General features: G+C 43.2%; 1 long non-coding RNA gene across 1 annotated transcript; it reads right to left on the bottom strand.

The window, feature by feature from the left end:
* Nucleotides 1-211: 211 nt before the first annotated feature.
* On the bottom strand, nt 212-23,086 carry LOC144123065 (uncharacterized). Its single transcript, XR_013312993.1, has 8 exons — nt 23,053-23,086; nt 17,906-18,017; nt 10,732-10,791; nt 8,508-8,546; nt 5,880-5,912; nt 4,846-4,860; nt 3,194-3,276; nt 212-297 (listed from the first exon to the last, which is right to left on the bottom strand). It is a non-coding gene; the product is annotated as an uncharacterized LOC144123065 (long non-coding RNA).
* Between the last annotated feature and the right edge of the window lie 575 nt (nt 23,087-23,661).

A 23,661-nucleotide genomic window follows, 5' to 3' on the forward strand; every position in this document is an offset into this window, starting at 1 on the left:
TCAACGCCGTGGTTTTGCCGCCATATCTACTGCTTGTATTGATAATTTTCAAGTCGCCAACTATTTCACTACTTAAGCTGCACTGATACGCGCGTGGTAACTACAGTATTACAACAGAGAAGAGATGGTACCCACATTAATAAGAATGATGAATATCTTGTGCGGTTATGTAATTTTTCTTGCTAGACTTCAGAGCAAAAAGGTTGTTCACTCCGATAACTCATATACCGAGACACAATATGCGTTTACCTTCAGTCATTGTCGTTGCTTGTCGTTCGGTTGGTGGTGAGGGCGGCACTGCATTAAAACAAAATGAGACTAATTTATAGCTTTTTATGCCTGCTAGGCATGTAACGAAATTCAGCACAAGCAATTGCACAACTAAGGCTAAGTAGCAGGTGACAAGTGATACTCGTTCATTGGCCAAATGAACTCTGACGAAGCTGCACAGTCATTAGCCTGGTGAAGACTCCAATTAATTCCATGCAAGAATGCCACTTAGCAGCAAAGATTATTTAATTAAATTGGGCGACGTTATAGTAAGGGATGTTAAAAATTCTCGGTATCATCCCTGCGATTCATCTTACTGGACGTGCTAGGGAGTCATTTGTCTAGATTGTGAGCACTGATTTGCTCGGTTTATGTATGATGATACCATTTTTTTATAATGGCAGAAAGAGCTCGCCGTCGTCGCATGTGGCACGTTGTCAGTCAATGCTTTGCAGCCGAGTCAAACCAGAAATGAGGTAAGCAAGCGCAAGTAGCCAAGACCTGAACAGGAAACTCTGAAAGCCGCTCTCAAGCATACGGTGCCATCTGTAATGATAGGCTTGAAATTGGCGCCAGGATCAATTGCGGCTAGGCAAACTAAACCACTTCCTAATGCCTCTCCTACATACACTTGGATTCAAATTTGAGAACTCTACATCTAACTTTCTTTTCAGAAGATACAGAAGGTACTTATAGGCCGATATTTCAAAAGTACTGTTATTAAAACTTAAGTGGTTTCAATACATGTTAACCGATGAGTGAAAGGTAGGTATAATTTACGTTGATTAGGACGGCAGCAGAAAAGGGATCTGAAGGCAGTGCTTCTCCACATAAGTGTCAAGTGGTCTATACTAACAAATCTAAAGCAAAAACAGGTCCTCCACAAATTTTCTGGCACAGCCACTCAATAAGACTTCTATGCGGTCTAGTGCTCTCCGCTTTGATAGGCGGTGGTGCCCTAAGCGTCCGCTTGTGTAGGCAAACCAAGCTGCTGGGGGTTGTTTCATGACCACTTGTTTTCAAGGACTACGAATAAGAACGGCTTGGGAGAGCGAAGAACGCGCTATGAGAAGTTGGTCTATTCCACTAAGACGCTACTGCCCAAAGAATTTTGCGACGACAACTTCCAAAGTGAGGACAAGAATCGATGATGTACGTGGAAGCGGACTCGATGAGCATCAAGGAAAAAATACTCTAAACACGAGTATTCTACTCTAAGAAAAATATTCAGGCCTGGCTCTCGCCACGAAAGAATGATGCCCAGCAAGAATTAGGATGAGTAAACACTCCTTAGTGGTGGCCTTCCAGCGCCCGATCCCATTTAGACGACGTGATGGCATGGCCAACCTACTGGGTAAGCATAGAGCAACGAGACCACGCAGGACGCTCCCCCGCGTCGAACTATACAATCCCATTCTGACGAGGTGCAACACCAACCAAGAAAATTGTGAGAGGGCGACTCGCGCGACTGGAGCTAGTAACACGCCGTGCTGGTAAATAGCGTCACAGGACTTGAAGAGCCAGCGTGCGAAGTACGTAATAATGCCTTAGTGGAATGCGAGACCCTAAACACTTCAGGCTAGGCTTGAAGAGGGCATTTACTGAAGAGTCGCGGACACCAATGCAGGAAGCAGCAGGACGCGACAGCCAGCCGGAGGCAGCAGCTTCAATCGAGACCAGCACTCTAGCCCCCAGCGATGTGCGGCAGTTCTGAATCGTCATTTTCTTACAGGCTCCTTAATTATCGAGAGCAAGTATCCCACTCTAAGCTATATCCATAAGACTTGAGAATTTAGAAAAAGAGGTTGGCCTCAGCTCTGGGGCCACACAAACTTTGGCTTTTTCGACGAGATACGTGCAGCGGCGAGGTTGCTCTGGCTGCAAGTTTCTCGAAAGCACATGTATTTTGCCACGATGTAGCCCAAATATTTTGGGCCACAGCACCGAGAATAACATCGTTTTCAAAATTTTTGAAGACGATTTATTATGGGTACCACGCGTCTCATAATTTAAGGAGCCTAACAAAAATTTTAATAACAAAACTACTCGGAATTAGACAAACTGCCTCCTAATAAGCATGTCTTACTTCTGTGCATAATGTCAACCTACAACTCCGCTGCACAGAAACTTAATCGTCCAGAGAAATCGACCAAAATCTGGATGCCATTAACGAAAAACTACCGAGAATGTTTACTATATTCGAATCGGGAAGAAAGCATGGATTTGTGCTACGTAGAAGACGACGCGGTGAGCGGGCAGTGCCGCAGGACGGAACAGATGGAACTTGATGAAGACGACGCTCTCCAATGCACAGCTTGTGTGTGTGGTGCAGTTTGACACGAAGTGTGTTGGGTGTGGCGATAGCCTAGAGGTCTCGCTGAGCGGCCCTTTAAAAGACATTTGTTCGCGCAGCCGCGGGTTCGACCGCAGGTCAAGGATATTGATTAAATTTCTCTTCTCTTTTTGGTGTTTTGACCTCTAACTCGGGTGAAGATGAAAACTAGATAAACGGCGATTGTAGCACGAGGTCCCGTAGTGAAGCTGTCGCTTCAAAATGATCACTCCGACTGCAGGTCTGCCCTGAATAATTTTGTCCACGGCACATTAATTTTGAATACACAAAGCCGATGCTTCCATGAGACAGCGTACACGCTTCTTTTGGGTTTGAACGGAAGCCTGTACACAACCTGTTGTACCTTTCTAACCTAGAGCTGATGGTCCTCTATAGCATGGGCGCTACAAGTTTGGGGAAGAAGTCACAGGGTCTTCAGCCTTATTCCGCGTGCAGAACAAGTATTGTGAGTGCCATAGAGTTTAGCCGATTGATTCCTGTCACGCGAGAGAAGTGTCGCTCTTCGATAGCAGCTCTTTCCAATCTGTGTTCTTACACACAACGCTTTAAAGAAGATATGCAGCTACTTACGACAGAATATCAGGATTACGCAGAAAAGGAGGAGGAGGATCAGGCATATTATCCAAAGAATCCACTTGATTGTCTTCCTCTCCCTGCATTGTAACCGATCAAACAGGCACTGCTGTAATTGCTTTGCAAGCTGTTTTTCCTGCGTGCGCAAAAATATGCATAAGCACCGACTGGCGCCGGACATTTGAAAGCCCAGTCTGCGCCCCCGACCAGTCAGACAAAAACCTCGGCCTCGCAATGCTCACAACGCAGTTGCATATGCACTTACTAATGAGTTGTTCTGAGAGTTTAACCAGCAAATCTGGATAAAATGCTTTTTGAGCGTGAAACCATTTATGAACTCAATTTTTGCAAGATTTCACTATAACAATCAATATATTCGCAGATCACCCGAGGGCAGTCAACTGTTAGATCCAATCGATAGCAACACTTTAAAAGGGTTTTCTACCTAGGAGACGAATGGACCATTATCTTCAATATTACAAAAAACGTCATACAATTCTCCAATTCTCAGCATTTTTCTCCAAGAATGTTAAACGTGGGCGCGCTACATCTCCACCGTTAGACCACTTCTAACACAAGCCTGTGCTAGCATTAGCCTACAGAAGACTTCCTAATTTATATATGCACAAGTTTGATTTATCACTGTATTCCTTTCCACAGCTTACAGCGTCCATAAGGTACTCAACAACTTTTCTTTGTCATCCAAAATTCTGCCTCTAGCGAGGCAGCAACAATTTTTTTAGAGAATTACACCCACACTTCGGCGGCTAAATTAATGGGCTCCGTGTCAAGTCCAAGCTGAGTTTCGATATCTATTCCCAGTTTCGATAACTAGTTTAAAGGTTTCCTCTTATTCTTGCGTTCTCATTGCTAGATCGCAAATGAGTGAAACGATGTGTCAAAAATTATACCGAAACAGCAGAAATGCTGGACATACACATTAAACTCAATACGAGAAGTTATCAATCTGTTTAAAATATAAATTTCATACGGTGAGGAACCTTTCCTCTTATGACATATGCTTCATATATATCCATAGCCCCACTGCCTGAGATTTTTCACTCGTGTTGCTTCGGAAGGCCACAATACTAAATTATATTTGATAGCACTGAACCCGAGCTTTGATTACCTCCACTTGAAAACGTAAAACCATTCATGCCTTACCAAGCTTTGAATCGCACCATACGTAACAGCACTGTGTAATGCGCCAGTAAAGCGATGCTTAGTTACACAGTTACTTTCTGTACATATTGTACTTGCATCTCCTCATCATCTGTAGTAAAAAGGTAACCAAAAGGGCTATTTTCTTTTGTGCTCACTGCATACTGCCATTTACTGTTCCTGATGGAAAATCGTTGAATTTTATGGGAAATAACAAAGTCAATAAGGTGCCGAAAAAAGGGATATCCCCATTGAAGCGCTTCATAAGACCCACTCATATAGAGGAATAGGAATATTCAATTCATGTGATTACATTATCTCAAAACCAGTACCTTAGAGTTTTCAAATATGCAAAATTCTTGTCCAAGAATATTGGACGTGTACGGCGCTGAAGATTCGAATCCATTCTCACCATTGTACAGGGTAAAGTCTCGCAAAAAACAGCGAAATAAATTTTTACTAGCATCGAGACTACAAAGATGACTTACTCCTTTTTGCGGCTCCTGAAATCGAGAAGAGCAGAAACATGTGGTGATGTTACCCGAATAACATGACTATAACAGCACTGACAAAAGATAACACCAGTGTGGCCGCGGAGGGAAGAGTTGTTTCACTCATGCGTGTAGTGCACGTGGTGCCAGTCCTGCCCTTTTACAAAGATGAGGTAGGCAGCCCTACTTACGCACTCTTCCCATCTCCACAGTTTACACCAGTCGCTGCTGAGAATACAAGAGAAAATGCCAACGGTCATGCTTCACCTACCGCGAGATGTGGTACTTTAGATGCACGCTATCTGCAGACACTGCCTTTCAAATTTTTTGCTAATATTTTCTCATTGCGTTCATAACCCACAGGTGCCAAATATTTTTCGATGAATGCAGATTCGTATTAGGGGAACATCTTCACACACATAACTTCCGAACAAAACCGAATTTCGAATAATGAAAGTTTAGACTTCGACGAGATTAATGGAGTTATTTTTGTAGTTTTTTTACCTGTCTCTCATGTGCAATACCACTATACACCTAAATGCAATACCACTATTCGCATGCACTGAAGACTGCACAAGTTTTATATTGGACATGTTCTGTAGTCCTTGCATCTCGCGGAAAACAGCGACGAGCTCGGGGCTGTACTCTTGCAGCATCTCACGCTAAGTAGTAAACCACTTTCTAGAGAAAGATAGCAAAAAGACAGGTGGATGTCACGCGGATGGCAAATTAAAGCCCTAGTTTCGAACACTACCGTGCCCGAGCCCAGGCAGGCGTGTCAAAAAAAAGGCAGAGATAGGCCTGCCTGTTTACCGATAAGGTCCATTCTAGCTATCATCTTTCCCACTCGTAGCCAGACTTTCCTTACAGCGTTTCATGTATTGGGAGAACACAAGGGCAGCGCACCGCTCAGCAAAATGCGCTTATCTTCGGTGGTCTCGCTAACCTGGTTACCTTTCACGAAAACTTCAGCAGTGCTCTACGCGGTCTTTTTTTTTTGTTCCACGTTGAAGCAAATGTTTTGCACGTACCGCTTGCCATGGTCACGGCTGGGGTGGTGGACGCTGATACAAAAACAAAGCAAGATAATTGCATAAATATTACTCAGAAATTCAGCATTACAAGATTGTTTTGTCGATCGGAGCTAATTTTTAATATTTATATGTACCCATAGGACCAGGTGTACTGCATCGTTCTGCTTGCTTATGCACTTCAAACTAGTTCCGACACACTCCACACTTAGTCTACTTATAACTCTTATCTTTAAAATCAGGAAAGATAGCATTTTTTTCTACTTAACTAGTATGCGATGCCCATACCTACGGGGCATAAACGTGGATGCCAAACTTAATGACAATGCAGCGAGCTAGGCAAAAAAAAGTGACAGGTGTAATGTTAAGAGACAGGATGATGGTAGAGTGGGTCAAGGAACAAACACAGGTTAATTACATGCGAGTCGAAATCAGGAGAAATGATTATGCTTGGGCAGGGCATGTAATGCAAAGGAAAATAACCGATGGCTCTTAAGAGTAGGAAATTATTTCGAGAGAAGGTAAGCGTAGCAGGGGGTGGCCGAAAGTTTGATGGGAGGATGAGATTAGATGTTCCCACAAGCCCAGCGCTTGGGCCTGCAAGGAAATTAATTAAGCAGTCGTATAATGATTTGTTTTTACTAATCAATTTCAATGTCAGAATTAAAAAATTCGTGCCTATTTTGAATGTATGACGAAAAGGAATTCCACAATCAAATTCACACCATTAAGCGGAGTACGGTACACTTCTTGCCCCATCGCAAATCGATAAAGTTCCAGCAATTATTTTCAAACATCCCTGCCCTAAGCAGCCAAATGTGATGGCAACAGAGCTGTCGTAAGAATGTTTTATTTATATTCACCGCAGCATCTAACTGTGTTGTCACGACTTCTTGTCCTAATGCAAATGTGCATATTCTGCACAACCCCTATGGTTGCACTCATCTGTGAAACTTGCTCTGAGGAGCAAGCAGTGAGTATTGACTACACAGCTCAAAGTCGTAAAGCTTTAAAAGACCCTCAAGATTAATTTCTTCAATACACGGCAGTCTAAGAAGCCACTAAAACGCACACACGGCTTGGAGCCAACATGCGCATCGATCCTCTGAGGACCTCGGTAAACAAGCCTACAATACGAATTTGCGGCTTTTTTTTTCGAGTGTGCCCCACCTAAGCTAACAACCATAATTTTGGAAATAGGCAGTTTTTTTGGCAAATAGCAAATGCAGCAGATACTTTTCAATACATCGTTGCAGCACATCATGCGCCATTTCTTTGACGAAGTTTGTCCCCGGTACCAATCTCTCTTTTTCTGATATTGTAGCATGTAGCATGAAAGTGTTGAAATTGTAGCTAGCATGGTAATTTCGGGAATACTTGTATTGAATATTGAAATTTCTAATGTGACTGGCATTCCTCAGGCCTGTATTTAATAATAGACAATATATTCTTCAAATCATATAATAAATGGTGCCTAAAACAGTTAGGCCCAGATGCCTGCCTAGGCACTGGCCAATTAAGAGTTTTGGGGTCTGCAATAGCATTCGACCTCTGCCGTAGTCTTCTGTAGAGATTGTCAAGCATTCCGGCTACATGAATGCCATCATTAGTATTTGAGTGTGTTATACCGAAGCGATGTCCATCCGTTCTTTTTTGTAATATACTCAATATTTTACATATGCATACTGATTTGTAGAACTGAGCATAAACCTGCAATCGTATTTTCCACAACACCTAATAACGTAGCGATGCAATGATAAGCACAGGACATAGCGAAGAAAGCTGCATATGCTCAGAAAACGAACTCCTCGACCCGCTGCATTACAAAGCAATACCTCCATTACTTTACGAAATAAAATGCGTTTAACATAGAGTTTCCTGTAAGTCCGTCAAAAAGCACAAAAAATGCAGTACACTATATTGTGTGGATTACGAGCACAAAACACCGGCGCCCATCGTTTGGGCAGAGAAAGTCGCACACCTTCAAACATTATGCTCATGCTTATTTGACTCGAGTCGCAAGGTTGCTTTCAATTTCTGGCACAGTCAATATTTATTGACTCTGCAACTTTCCTTTTAGATCGCAGCAGGGGTTTAGAAGCGCAAACTGGCAAAAAGTACGGCTTTTAATTATTTCGCTGCTAATTAACAGCTTTTCGAACACCACTTGTTAGCAACTAGAAAACATGACAGATCAAGCTATGGGAGCCATGCGAATGGTTTCCGATGCCTTTGTGTATAATTCGAAAACATCATTGAACTTACAGCCAAAAGATGATAACTTTGAAAAATGCCTGAAACAGGCTCCTAAAATAACCTTTAGAGAAGGAAAGGAAAGCAGCAATATTCTGAGCTGCGTAAGTTACGAGAACCTTTTGCACAAAGTTTGAAATGCATTTTTTTCCTTATTACAGCTAACATTGCTCTAGAGTTAGCAAATGCAACATTCCCCGTCAACGCGAACACATTGAAATTAAACACCACAGCTGACAGACCATATGCACTCTAAAGTTCTCGCCTGTGCCTGAGCTAATTTTGCTGGTCAGTCCCCTACCACGGCAGTAAAAAAAGTGTATTTTAGCCCGACTTCAATGAATTGACCAGGCAGGGAAATAAGCTTTTACGTACCGGCCATAGTTGGCCGCCCGCTCGTCACGGATGCCTTGCCTGCAAGAAAGGAAGTTAGTATAAGGCCTCGTTTTAAACCCGCTTCAACACCGAGCAGTCAATAAAATTTTTTGCCTATTATTAGGCGAAAATAACTAACAATAAGCTGAAAGCCCTACCAATTCCACAGGTGTGGGAGCGAAAGCGGTGGTGCAGTGGGCGAAGCCAGACTGCAGACTTCCTTAGCGGAGATCAGTAAATGCTCGGTATGTGGCTTGATAAATAGATACGCAACTACTCTATCACTGGCCACGGACACACATTACGAGAGGTTGCTATCATTGGCTCCGTTGCATGCAGGCTGGTTATGCACCCACGGGATGAAAGCAGTCACACTTCAACCAGTGCTGCGTGATACGAGCAGAAATGGGAATGTTTTGGAGCGCTGAGAATTGCCTTAGTAGGCAGCATACCATCCTGGTTTGCATATGTGCTGCAGAGAGTTCTTAACTAATTAGGTCATGCCACATTTGCCTATTTGCTAAAGAGGTATGGGTATGTACTACCTACAGCACTGAGAAAATGACTTTTCTCTGCTTACCATAAGTGTCCAGTATCGCAATGCACGATCACATTATATGCGTCTACCTCATATAGAGACATATGTGCTTTGAGGGGCGCCGCATTGGGGCCACCCGATTATTTTTTTATTTCACTGATCGCGGAATTTTTTCATGATATCAAATGGCAGTTAACCTCCTGATCATGAATTAGGCTCACTAACATTCAGCCAACTTGATAACCAAAGCTTGAGGGAGCAAAAATTATCATACGATTGTGAAAAAGGGTGTTTTGCACTTGATTCTTACCGTCAGGATTGTCTATGTAACTTGCTTTGCATTAATTAGCTGTTTATTTTATTTCTAAAACTACACTTTCAAAGTGGCTCTAACAAGATGAATTACAAGGTTGTAGATTCAAAATCTTTCAGCCTATTCAAAGACTTATTTCCTTCGAAGTTTTTCTCATTGTGCTAATTCAGGCAGAAGTCCACAAATGCAAAATGTGCGTCTGGTCTCACACGGTAGCATCGACAATAGTGCGTGCGTCTAGCTAGATTTCTCGGCACTAGCCCACTACAATCTTATGCATAACGTCGAGCTAGATAATTTCTCGGCGCCAGCGCACTACCATCTTACGCATAAGCTCCTCAGGATTGTCGAGATTAGATACATGCGTAGCTCTACCCGCTGCAGCCGCCAGAAGAGAAAGAAACGTGTCCGCTGCGAGATATCAGCACATGGCCCAGGTTGTTCCTTACGGGCCTCAAAGCTTCAGGTAGGAGTCCGGAGCCCTCTGGCTTTAAAACTCAGTTTCTTCGTTCTCTTCGTGCTATTAGCAAGATTACTTTATCGAATGGCATAATAGGGAAGCTGCTTACACTACATAAAGTATGCAGAGCAACAACCGCTAGCTACTTTCCGTGAAAAGTTCCAGAGGATTCTTACAGCCTCAGCAGCATGATGCAATACGCTTATTGCGGTAATCCCCATATGTGCAGGATATATCACTATCTACTTTGCATTCATAGATCGCGTAGTCCTCATACCTATCCTAGCGCAGTGGTAAAGTGGTTAAGCCATGTGCCTCTGCCCCGGCAGGTGCTGCTTTAAGCACAGGCTAAGGTGGGGCTTGTGAGACCCCAGTTTCTTTCGTTTCCCAGTCTTCTTTCACTGCCACTGGTCACTGTAGGCGGTTTGCGCACACTCCTGTAAGCAGGTCGTGATGACGTCACAAAGTCACGTGACGTAGCTGGGCCTACTTTTATGTGTCCAAACTAGATTGCTTATCAGGATTTTTTTGTACATTTTTCGCTCACATCCAACCACGCTGAGTACGATGCAGGCTTTTCAGTGACGGGAATCCCTTAACGATGTTATGTCAATGCAACCTCTCGAAGCCACTGTCATTCCGCGCAGTCAACAATTGTTATCATTATGATTAGGAAACTTGGCAACATGTGGCGGTTATATGTGTCAGTTTCATGCAACGTGTTATCTTCAGAACCTGCGCAGGAGATCAAACGGATATGGATGCAGAACAGGATATGGATGCAGCCACTACTCGCGTGGCTCCATGCCAGTGCCCTTTGTTTTAACAGGTGTGCAACCTTCCCAGTAGGTGAAAAATATGTATATTTAACTTTACAGCTTGAAACACCATACACAGTGGTACTAACACGTACCGCTAGCAGGTTGAACGCTCGCAGACGGCGGTCCAGTGGTCGACAGGGTGGAAGGAACGCCTGGAAAAAGGCGAGTGAAACTTTTCTAATAAGAACAATTTGAAAGCGCTAGACAGTTCTAACGGAGCACGTATGCGAATAGCACAGACAAACATTGGCCCAATAATGGAAAGGAATGGTTTCACATTGCTCCTTCTTAGGACCAGCATATTCTAATACTTTTCCAATATTTGGCCGGCTACCTGCGCTGCTTGGGTGCTTTTAACATTTCAAAGGGACTGAGGCTGTGAGGAATGCCGCAGTGAAGGGCACCGAAAATATCGACCACCTGGGTTGTGGGTGATTGCATGAAGCCTTTTGTCTAAGCTCCGGCATTGATCTTACTGCTTATTATCGAGGCTGGAAGGAGAGGGGAGTGGGCCTGTCACCTACTCGATCCATGTGTACTCCGGGTATATTCCTTCCATGGTTCATCGCTTCCAATACCCACTAGCATTGAGCCGAGTTATACGGTTCAATACACTATTGTTATCCCTGTACATTAGACGACACTTTCAGCCTAATTGTTTCAGTGGAGTGTGGAGGTAAAGATGGTGATGTTCACCTACCGTGCACGTTCTCTTCCATAAGCATTTTTATTTTGCCCGTCGGATCTCTTCGCAACTTAGCAGCTTTCTTAAGAGTTTTGTAACATAATCTAGGAAAACAAACTCCAACATTGAACAACACTGGCGAATCCACTGACGATGACGCTGCTTTAATTTACAGGTACGCATTGGGTTCTTGGGAACTGAGCTGTGCCTTCATTATGTTTCCGACAACATTTGATCGATCAACAAATAGAGGTAATTTGTAGTAGATTGATAAAATTTGTCTGACAGCGATATCTCGGCAGGTTATTACCAATGCTCAAGGTTTGAATTGACAGGAACAACTCAGCAGCTGTGATAAAGACTCCTCCACCATCATCCAGCCATCAGCAAGATTCAGTTTAGTAGAACCAAAATTTCTCATCAGTGGGACAGTCTTAAAAACAGTAAAACTGGCTGGGGTTTGGGTTGAAGACAAGCTTCCTCTAACGTCGGCTACACTGGCAGAAAAGTCCAAATGTTACCCAGTATGAATGCTGAATATCAGATCAGTGAAGTGCAGTAACTCTCGTTTTAAACCAGAGTCAGGGCAAGCTTTGTCGAGTGAAATCGACAGACAATAAGACAGTTCTACACCTGCCAACTGCCTTCGGCATTGATGTAGACTGTAAAAGCTGAAGAAGGTCACAGAACTAGTGCAGTCTGGTGTTCTGGTCAGAGAAATGAGCAGGTTTGCTAGAACCAAAATTTCTCATCAGTGGGACAGTCTTAAAAACAGTAAAACTGGCTGGGGTTTGGGTTGAAGACAAGCTTCCTCTAACGTCGGCTACACTGGCAGAAAAGTCCAAATGTTACCCAGTATGAATGCTGAATATAAGATCAGTGAAGTGCAGTAACTCTTGTTTTAAACCAGAGTCAGGGCAAGCTTTGTCGAGTGAAATCGACAGACAATAAGACAGTTCTACACCTGCCAACTGCCTCTGGCATTGATGTAGACTGTAAAAGCTGAAGAAGGTCACAGAACTTGTGCAGTCTGGTGTTCTGGTCAGAGAAATGAGCAGGAACTACAGCCTACATTCGCAATAAGAGGAGCAGGATAAGCTTCATTTCCGACAAAAGTAGCAGTTGGTGTGGGGTATAGCCCCATCAAGTGGCCTCAGCTAAAGCCTATATTCGCAACAGGAAATGAACTGCTAGCACTTATACACATTTCCTTTGTTCAGAATGCAGTATCTTCTGGATGGATTAAGAAAGGGACTATAAGAAAACTACCATTCCTAAAAAGCGATTTGATGAACACTAAGTATTAAACTACAAACAAATGGGCTCATAAAGGCATATTAACTCACTGAAAATTCTTGAGATGAAACAGAAAACGACATAGGTGACAGACTGCAAGCACTGAGGACAACTACAAATAAGGCGCTGTATGGCGGGGTTGGACAGATTCCTTTGAGTTGAGTTAAGCTTGAATTAAAGAAGTGCTGGAACGTCGTCTCCTATGTCTTCCAAACAGAAGCAGTGTCCTGCACTTTTAAATGCATTAATTCCTACAGTTACCAACTGAGTGGCATGAATATCACGATTCGCTCGAAAAATCCTCTGTCGGGACTGGGCAGGTAAGTGGAAATTGTAGTGACTTGATGTAGCGACATCCATAGCTTTCTGACAATAGTCTGATTGGTAAGCAGCATGTTGAAGTTAGAGAATAAGTGCGATGGAGTGGGAGCTTCCATCATTTGCGATGATAAGTTCCAGCCATGCAAGTGGTTTCATGGTAAGATAAAGCACTCTTGCCACAGGAATTACTTTCCAAAGTGGTGACGATGCACGCGCAAGTGCCCTGCTTGTGTCCTCATACTTTACGACAAGCAGTACCTCCATTTATTACTGCTGGTGTTTTTTTCTACTGTGGCGATTGCTTTCGAAGTTTTGAAGTCAGTTTGCGTCCTATTTCAAGAGAGCAAAAGTACAAAAGGCAGGATGCAGGACAATTTCATTTCAGGAAAGTTCGTTATGAAAATTTGAGGGAAGAGAATAAAGGCACTCGCGGCAAAGCAACAGGTTCCACTTTGCACACAAGGCAGCAATTGCTCACTCACACTAGCAAATCAACAAAAAACATTGCTAATGCAGCAGTCACCTTGTTTCTTCGTAAAGGTACGTTTTCTGCAGACATGACCGACAAGTAGGCGGGCCCGCTACCCTTATAACAAATCTACTCCCCCTTGGGGAATTGCCCTAAATATTTACCTTTCTTCCAGTTAATTGACAATTTATGCAAAAGAAGGCATCACAACCGGCTTTATTTTCATTTACTTTCTTTGTCTCTCTTTCACTTTTACCTATCGCTGATGCTACAGCCCCCACCACCACGATCCCAAAGGTCTATAATCTTGAAGACAAATCGTCAGGACAGCAAATTGAAGGCTCAGAGTCCTGATATTGTGTTCAACTTCTTTTTAGTGCACTGAATAGTGATGTATTACTTCACAGTGCAGTCTCATATATGTCGGCTTCTCTTGCACTATCGTGGAGGCCGTGGTTGAAACACTGCTGCAAAGACCAACAAAGGGCTGAAACTAAAGTAAAGCAGGTGCTGATGCCGTATTCATAATAGGTGTCGCACAACCTGCGAAGTTCACGGGCAAGTACAAAGTTTACGGTGTCTCGAGTGCTGTTCAAACGGGATGACCTGTGCCCCCGTATCACGCAAGAAAAACACAAGAATAGCGGTAGTGAGAAATAGATTTCCAGACCTTTTGTGAAATGAGCTGCCGGGAGCGCGAGCTATCATTATCGACGAAGAAAGACTACAATTTTCCACCTACGTATACGCCTACATGAATGAACTGTGCGGGGAACGAAATGTTGACGCTTCCTGCTAGACAAATCGGTAAAGCAAGGAATTGACCTCATGATCATGCGGCCCTGCTGAGCGCGCATACTGTCAGGCTTCTTCAAAAAGAGCGAGTGTTTTTTCCAGCAGGCTGGTGTCATAAATATGGCTCCCATCGGCATAAAATTTCAGCCCATAAACTTGCGTCTTCGCTCATGAACGGATCCCACAAGCTAACAGTTTAGTCTGCTAGACAACGCACAGGAAGGAATCAACCAACCTTTATAGAAGTGTCGTGGACACCACTGTCTCTCAAGTGCATCGTGTCTGAAAACAGCAGCTACGCATGTCTACGGCCACTGTACCTGTTAGCTCTTTGTGCAAGGATGTTTCCTTATACAGGATGTTTCCTTAGACATGTATTATATTCCACATGCACTACTACAGGACATCCCCGTAAAAATATAGGATCGCATGTTGCCCTGAAAGGTCCACCGGCTAAACACATTTTCCGGTTCTTGCTTGTGCTGTTCATCGATTCATGCAGCGGGCGCAAAATGCCACGCCACAGATGTCTCGGCTGTAGCTCTGCCAATACCAACTGGCAACAGGAGGACCATGATAGACAACTGTACAGGTTCACTACGAGCGTGTTAGCGAAGCTCACTAAAAGTGATCGCAGCATGGCAAGGAAAGGATGACAGACAAATGGAAAAGGGACTGACAAGTCGTCCATTATATTCAACTTCAAAGCAGGACCAACATGCACATACAGAACTCTGCTCGCCGTGCCAGCTTCTATTAGCTTGACATTTCAGCTAATACAACTGCTACCTGACGTCCCTGACGATGAAATTGAAGAGCAATTATTCCCGATGAAACTCATGGAAGAAGATTTCCGGAAACAGTGAGATTGGATTACTGATGTTCAAAAAACACATCTTAAATTACTGTAAAATGCATTGTATGGCATCTATGCGAACCATATCGTACGCTTCTTTTAAGAGTAAAAACATTGTGGCCGTTCCGACTCGTACAGTTTGCTTCTCACTCTAGAGCAGTATTTGAGCCACAAACGATAAAAACAGGCCCACTTCCCACAAGTACAGGTTCTTTTTTTTTTCAAGGAAGGACAAAAGCAGAACCAGTCTAACTGCAGTCTGAAGGAAATATTCGAAGAGTGGGGCAAAATGTGACACAGGTTTGCAACTTGACCACTTAATTTCATTACTCACAACTACCAAAGAAGCTAAAGTTTTTACCACAATGCTAGTATAACGCTCACCAAATGCGAGAACACAAGCACACAGCAAATCTTAAAAATGTTCAAAATCTCGCGTTTTTCCTCTACATGCAAGGCAAAATGAAAGTGCATGGCTCATAATGAGATGCCATTCCAAAATCAAAATATTATTGCTCCTTAAAATAGATTTATGCGACGCTGGCTCCATCTGCACATAGACCACCTTAAATACCCTATTCGAATACAAGAGACTGAACCCCCAGCGAACCTGCAACCATTTTGTTCTATGGCCCCAATAAATGGCAAATATATATCTCGCCACCAGCCTACACGATATTTGTTTGATTCTGTTTATTGCAACAGTTGCTGGTGTTTCCCTCAGCCCTGCTAATGGACATGCGCATTGGTATGACGCACAGCACGTGAAGAGGACATTTTAAATGTGATTTCAGGCCAGAGCGAACAGAGTTTGCTTGCTCATTATAACAATGCTGTACAAGCAGTTCATGACCATTGAATGACTGTGGTGCCAAGGTTCGCACGAATTTTTATGCACGTCTTGCACTTCATATCTGGTCGCCTTTCATATCTGGTCACTTTTAATTGTTCTGGGTTCCTACACTATCCGCCGAATGTTTTATCAAACCGGCGCTGTTTGCGTCTCTACAGAGTTTCCTTCCTATTTTTTTTGTGCTTTCAGTCTATCCTATAGATTTGGAAAATAAGAATAAAGCTTTAGAGCACGGAATAAATTTTTTATGCGTCCATGCAGAAAGTCACCGGATAGTGTTTTGTCACACCTGTAGCTCCCTGCTAAAATAATTTCTTCACAACGAGAAGCTGAAATTATTCTGAAAGATAAAAGATCAATGGCTAATTGCATACCTGAACAATTACGCCTAATCTAAGACGCGAGGTGGCTAGAGCTTAGCAGTAATGAAAATGTGACGTGCAGAACTTCGCGTCATTTTCTCAAGTCCGGGACTCTTAAATATTTTTCGTTGTTACGCTAGAGTGCAATATTTTCCTAATTTCTTTTAAGGTAATGGTTCATACTTCGGATGCGTAACAAAATTTTTTTTATCCTTGTCCACCATTTGTATTGAGTAGTTAAGACTGCCGTTAAGAACCGATGAGGCTGATGAGGAGATACATTGATCGTTAGTCGAGAAAATGCGTTCATAATACACTTCGTGTTGAAAAATGTGGTTATGCAGAATTTCTTGGCAAGCATTTTTCAATGCTCCCTTCGATTTCTTTCTCTCATTCAATAAGTTCCATCCAGTGCACCTGCAGTAACATTGCAGTGGTCGTCAAGTTCATACAATTTCATGATTAAAAGTTCAGCGACACTAAGCAAAATGTCGAGTTTGGGCACGCCTCGACTTGTGCTCCAGTTTCCCCTAGAACCCCCTTCGGTCTCTAAACCGTATTACCTCTCCCCCTATCATTTCTTTTGTCCCCTGATCTCTTTCATTTCATTTCTCTATTCTGCCTACTATCCTTTATTTCCGCTGCCCCAGCTCAGGTGCTTCAGTATGTATGGCAGATGCCAGGGCTAGCAAAAACCTTTTATTTGCTTTTTATTCTCATTTTAATAAATCCGCTTACTACTACTCTAAACTGTAAAAGTCTTACTACTGCGGCAAACTGAAAATCTCTACCCGACGCCTGTATCTATAACAGGCAAGCCAGTCACAGAAGAGAAATTTACTCTCATGGCAACACTAACCGTAAAATGCATGGCGCACCACATATTTAAAACAGGACGTGCGCTCTACTACAGATGGCGAAATGGCAGCTAATTGTTTGAGCCGGTATTGTATCATTACACAAAAACAACAATGTCCTGGCCCAGCCGCACAGTCAAAGAGCACTGCAGTCCTTCCAGCAAGCGCTAGTAGTAAACAATTAAGCCAACATCACCGCATCCTCCTTCCGTAGATGCCGGGCCACATAGACGTACCGGGTACCGACAGAGCGAACATTCTCACCCACCAGTGCAATTACTGCAAACCCCATTCCAACAGCCAGACTCGAGGACACGAGGACGGCACAAAAAATGCGTGCTAAATCTGAGCTAAACAACCAAAGCTCAAAGATAGCAAAATATCTAGACCTCTCCGAGATTTCACCCACGAATCCTAATTACTGAGGAGAGCACAAGCCTATTACTTATTGACCCGTTCACGATGTATACCACTTCGTCAAGCAAGCCCCCAGACTCCCATACCTGTCCCCACTGCGAGGCTATCCCATCTTTCATGGAGATTCCGCCAGAATGCCCCATATTCAATTCAAAAAATCCCGCACAAATAAGCTACGCACAATAGACCGAACCCTTCATCCTACCTCCCTCAACAACTGGCTCGCTGCCCAACAAGGTGTTCGTCTAACAGGTCCGCAAGGTTTTGGGCGAGGCCTAGTGAGAAATCCCAGACAAGGGCTTAGAGTTCATTACAGTTTTATTCCCTCTCTCAATAAAAATGATGAGCGAGTCACCTTTAAACTGTAGTTTCTTATTTGCGGGCAAGGGATACCGTCGCATGCTTGAGGATTATGCGGGCTGCCGCAGACTCGGTGACATATCCGGGCTGACTCCAGGTTTCGGGCACTGCAAGAAATGCGTAAGCATTGAATGACCAATGCACCAACACTGAATGAAGGAAGAACTGCGCTAAAGACGCAGTTAGCGCTACCGTTCTATTAACCTTTTCAACAGGACATGAGAGTGCAAAGGATGTGCCTAACTGTTATTAAGCATTGATGAGGACACTGACCTGATCTGAATCCTTGGACCTAGATGATGTCCAAGTGCTCACCTTTTCCTCTTGGCACGCACTTCCGCCTTTACAGTTCCGCATATTCATGTTTTAACAACAGGTCATTGCTGCCGCATACGTTGGATATACGCAGACAGAAATCACGCTGTGAAAGGCATGCAAGCGGCTTCCGTTCACGATGAAGTTTGTCATAGAAGAGCCCTAATTGAATTTATTTACCAAAAACAGTGGTTAACTGTTAACTGGAAAGATTGCCTGTAACATAGAGAACGGGCAAAAAACCATAGCTAACCTATGATTTAGAGGACTGAGATATTTTGAGCAAGAAAGTTTGAGTCCGAAAATTATTTTATTGTTTTTTCAAGCTGATATCCACACACACACAACTAATGCAGCACTGCCTGTCAAAGCGACAACGTTGCACTGCAAAGTAGCTGCCTGTTCCGGAGCTCATTTTGATTTTCAGCCACATTCACCATGGCAGTAACTAGAAAGAGGTGCTGCAAATCCCGAACCAGACCGGGCCATAACTTTTACTAAATTTACAAACCGCGTTCAGCTTCAGGAGAGTCCACTAGTGCAGTGCTTGGGCATGCAAGGAAAAAAGGTAATCAATTTAATAAGGATTTGTTGTTATTAATGAGGGTAAACCTAGAATTTAGGAAAAAATATGCATTTGTTAGTTGCTGAAAATATGAAGAAGGGATGCTCCAACCAAGGCCACACACACCATTTTTTCACCAAACTCGAAAAAACCCGGGCAGAAAACAAAGGTGAAAACGGGCCCTCAGCTTCTTTTCTTCAATACAAAGCATTCTATGAAGCCACAAAAGCGCACATACTGCTCAGAGTCAATATCCTTATTTGTACACAAGTGTATTTTCCGAAAGAGCAGCTTTTTCTCAAGTGCACTCCATGTAGCATAACAACCGTGATTGTGGAAATAAGCAATTTTTTGCGAGCTAGCAAACGCACCAAATATTCTTCAAGACAGCATTGAAGTACCTCATCCGCAAAATCATGGACAAAGATGTAGAAGGTACAATTTTTCGAATTGCTACTAGCCTGTGCACCTTCAAAAAAAATTTGACGACCACGTTCGTGTTAATTTCAGACATATTAGTATCTGAACACTGCAGTTTCTAATTTGTCTCAGTGGTACCAGTAAGCATTCTGAAGTAAGCATTAAGTAAGTGGTACCAATCAGTATTCTAACTGTCTTGTAGTCTCTTCTTTGGAGATTGAAAAGCACACCTCGAATATCACTTGTTACCATTTTGGTGTCGTTTACAGTCGAGCGATGTCAGTCGTCTCTCTTTTTTTAATTGTCAACTTTGAATCTACCCACAGACATTTGTAAAGCCCAGCTTAAAAAACCAATCATACTTAAAGCAGAACCACTGATTATTCAGCGATGTCATGATAAGCACCAGGACAACTGAGTATAATAAAATACTTGCACCACAACCTTACAACCAAGAAATTTGGAATATTTTGCATTTAGGCTCTTCTATAGTCATCACCATCATCGTCAGCCTGACTTCAATAAAGTCTGTCAGTTGCTAGCTGCAGCCACTGTATCCCCGCTCAATCTCAACCAACCACGTAACTTTCTGCTGCCACCTGCTACGCTTCCCTTTCCTTGGAATCCGCTCCGTTACCCTTAAGAACCAGCGGCAATCTCGGCTTCACGTTAAAAACCAATTTCTTACTCTTTATTTCAACTAGGATTCATCATTAACCCGCATTAGTTGCCCGTAACCTAAGCTGAACCCTATTCGTTAGCCTCAACAGCTCTGTCCCACAGGTGAGGGTCGTTAAGATAGAGCTGTTGTATACTTTGTATACTCCTATAGTACGACAGGAATAGAGAGATGGCACAGGAAATGTACTACAAAGTGTATACTGCACAGATGGACATGTCGCGTGCAGGGCACACAAGCTGAGGCAGGAAAGTCATTTCCTCCACGCGAATAATTTTTGACTGCGCCGCTTACTTTTAGATTAGAGCCGGGGGTTAGATGAGCTCTCAGCCAAGAATTACGACTTTCTGAACATCACCTGTTAGTACCCAGAAGACATGTTTATGGATCACGCTCTGGGAAGGGAGCAATCTGCTCCAGTTCACAGCACGTTTATTTCGAAACAAACTCACTGCATTGCAAAGCCAAAAAGACAATGGCCGGCCGTGGTACAAGATATCGACTTGTCGCAGATTTCTGCTAGAGCAAGCTACGTAACTGCTATTTTGAAGCCTCCATTACTCAAATGATGTCCGCCCTTCCTTTGTTAGTGGTGCCACTCCGTTAGAGCCCCCGTGGGGGAAAAATTCGCACCGCTTTTTTCAGTGCGGTTCTCGTGGTGTGTTCCAGCAGATTATAGAGCATTGCATGAACACAGGACTGTGACAGAACATAGTTTTCACGCTGATATTGTGATTGGGTCGATGGTTACTACTTTTTCCTCACTCATACTGAAAACCCAAACCTTAGACAAGTGACTATAAAAGCAAAAACACTGCCATACCAAACAACTCTAGGGGGTGCTTTCACATTCAACTTCATCTGCTCTGGTTTTTTGTCAAATGTAGCGAGGTGCACGACAGTGAAAACTGCTCCACGAATCCTTTCCTGTTTTCAACTATTGATTCTAATGTTACATCCCATTATCGACAAACATAGCCAACCAAACGACCCAGTAATGCAAAGGCAGACGACAAGCAGAGTAGTCCTGCTGCCTCCGCTTACGCCACTGCTGGGCTAGCAGACGGCGAAAAGAATGGTTGACGTGGGGTCACATATTTTAGGGCGGCGCATTTTCTCAAGTGGTGTTGCTGGCGGCCTCCCTAGCAACTGCAAGGAAGTGAGTTAAGCAGTCATATAACAATTTGCTCTTATTAATCAACTTTCAATTCAGAATTTAAAAAAATACGTGCCTATTTTTAAAACGATGAAAAAGAAATCTACAACAGACGCCACGCCATTAACCGGAGTACAGTACTTTTTTTTCCCCATCACAACTCAGAAAATTTCCAGCTAATATCTTAAAACATCCGTGCCCTAAGCAACCGAAAGTGATGGCAACAGAGCTATAGGAAGCGATTTTTATTTACATTCACCACCGCATCCAACTGCGTTGCCACAACTTGTCCTAGCACAAAATTGTGTACATTGCACAACCCCTATGGTTGCACTCATCTGTGAAACTTGCTCTGAGTAGCAAGCAGTGAGTATTGACTACACAGCTCAAAGTAGTAAAGCTTTAAAAGACCCCCAAGATTAATTTCTTCAATACATGGCAGTCTAAGAAGCCACTAAAATGCACACACGTCTTGGAGCCAAAATTCACATCGATCCTCTGAGGACCTCGGTAATCAAGCATACATTACGAACTTGCATTTTTAACTCGAGTGTGCCCCACCTAAGCTAACAACCATAATTTTGAATATAGGCAGCATTTTTGGCAACTAGAGAATGCAGCAGATATTTTTCAAAACATCAATGCAGCACATCCGCCATTTCTTTGACGAAGCTTGTCCCCGGCACTAATCTCTCTTTTTCTCAAATTGTAGCATGTAGCATGTTGAAATTGTACCTAGCATGATAATTTTGTGAATACTAGTGTATAAATATTGAAATTTTTGATCTGACTGGCGTTTTTGAGGCATATATTTAATAACATAAAAGATATTCTGCAAACCAGATGATGAATAGAGCCTAAAACAGTTAGGCCCAGATGCCTGCCTAGGCACTCGCCAATTAGAATTTTGGGTAGGCAATAGCATTCGTCCTCTAACATAGTCCTCTGTAGAGGTTGTTAAGCATTCCGGCTACATGAATGCCATCGTTAGTATTTGAGTGCATTATAACAAACCGATGTCAATGCATTCCTTTTTGTAATATACTCAATTTTGTACATATGTATACTGATCTGTAGAACCGAGCATAAACATGCAATCCTATTTTCCACAAAGCCTAATAATTTAGCGATGCAATTATAAGCACAGGACAATGCGAAGAAAGCGGGATATGCTCAGAAAAGCGAACTTCTCAACCTACTGCTTTACAAAGCAATTCCACCATTACTAAAATGTGTTTAATTTAGGGTTTCCTGTATATTGGTGAAAAGGCAATGAAAACGCCGTACACTATATTGCGCAGATTATGAGCATCAAACAGCAGTGCCCATCGTCTGCGGGAAAGTCGCACACCTCCGAACATTATGCTCATGCTTCTTTGACTCGAGTCGCAAGGTTCGTTCCATTTCTGGCACAGTCAATATTTATTGACTCGGCCGCTTTCCTTTTAGGTTGCAGCCAGGGGTGAGGAGCGTTCACGGCCAAAAAGTATGCCTTTAATCCTTTTGGTGATAATTAAAACAGCTTTGCGAATGCCCCTTGTTAGCACCTAGGGAACATGAGAGATCGAGCTACGTCAGGCATGCGAACGGCTTCCGTTCCCAGCGTGTACATTTGGGAAACATCATTGAACTTAAAGCCAAACAAAAGATGACAACTTTGAAGAATTCCTGAAACTGGCTCCTAAAAATAACCTTTGCAGAATGAAAGAAAAACAGCAATACTCTGAGCGGCGTAAGTTACGAGACCCTTTGTCACAGAGATTTAAACGAATTTTTTCCCCTATTACCGCTAACATCTCTCTAGAGTTAACAAATGCAACATTCCCCGTCAATGCGAAAACATTAAACACATTGAACTACACGGCTGACATATCACATGCACTCTGAAGTGCCAGCTTGTGCCTGAGCTAATTTTGCTGGTCAGTCCCCTATCGCGGCCTTAAATGTAAGTGTATTTTATCTTGACTACAGTGCGTTGACCAGGCAGGGAAATAAGCTTTTATGTACCGGCCGATGTTGGCCGCCCACTTGGAAGGGAGGCCTTGCCTTCTGAAAAGGAAGTTAATTGTATAAGGCCTTGTTCTAAACCAGCTTTTACAATTAACTAGAATAAACTGAACGCACTACCAATTCCACAGGCGTGGGAGCGAAAGCGCTGGTGCTGCGGGTGGGGCCAGACTGCAGACTCTCTTAGCAGAGATCAGTGAATGCTTGGAATGTGGCTTGTTAAACAGGTACACAACAACTCTGGGCACAAACAGAGCTAGTCTGGAGTGAATGTTGACACAAACCGGGATGCATTTTGCTGCTCTTGGCGCACAAAATTGAGGCCACGCCCACTGAGCACTTACTGGCCACGGACAAACATTACGAGAGCTTGCTATCTGTGGCTCCATTGCATACAGGCTGGTTATGCAGGGTGTATCTACACAGGGAATGAAAGCAGTCACACTTCAATCAAGATACGAGCGGAAACGTGAATGTTTTTGAGCGCTCGACTTGCCTTAGTATGCAGCATACCATCCTGGTTCGCATATGTGCTGCAGAAAGTCTAACTAATTAGGCCATATTACATTTGGCTATTTCCTAAAGAGTTATGGGTACGTACTTTATACA

The sequence above is a fragment of the Amblyomma americanum genome, chromosome 3 (assembly GCF_052857255.1).
Source record: "Amblyomma americanum isolate KBUSLIRL-KWMA chromosome 3, ASM5285725v1, whole genome shotgun sequence".
Lineage (NCBI taxonomy): Eukaryota > Metazoa > Arthropoda > Arachnida > Ixodida > Ixodidae > Amblyomma > Amblyomma americanum.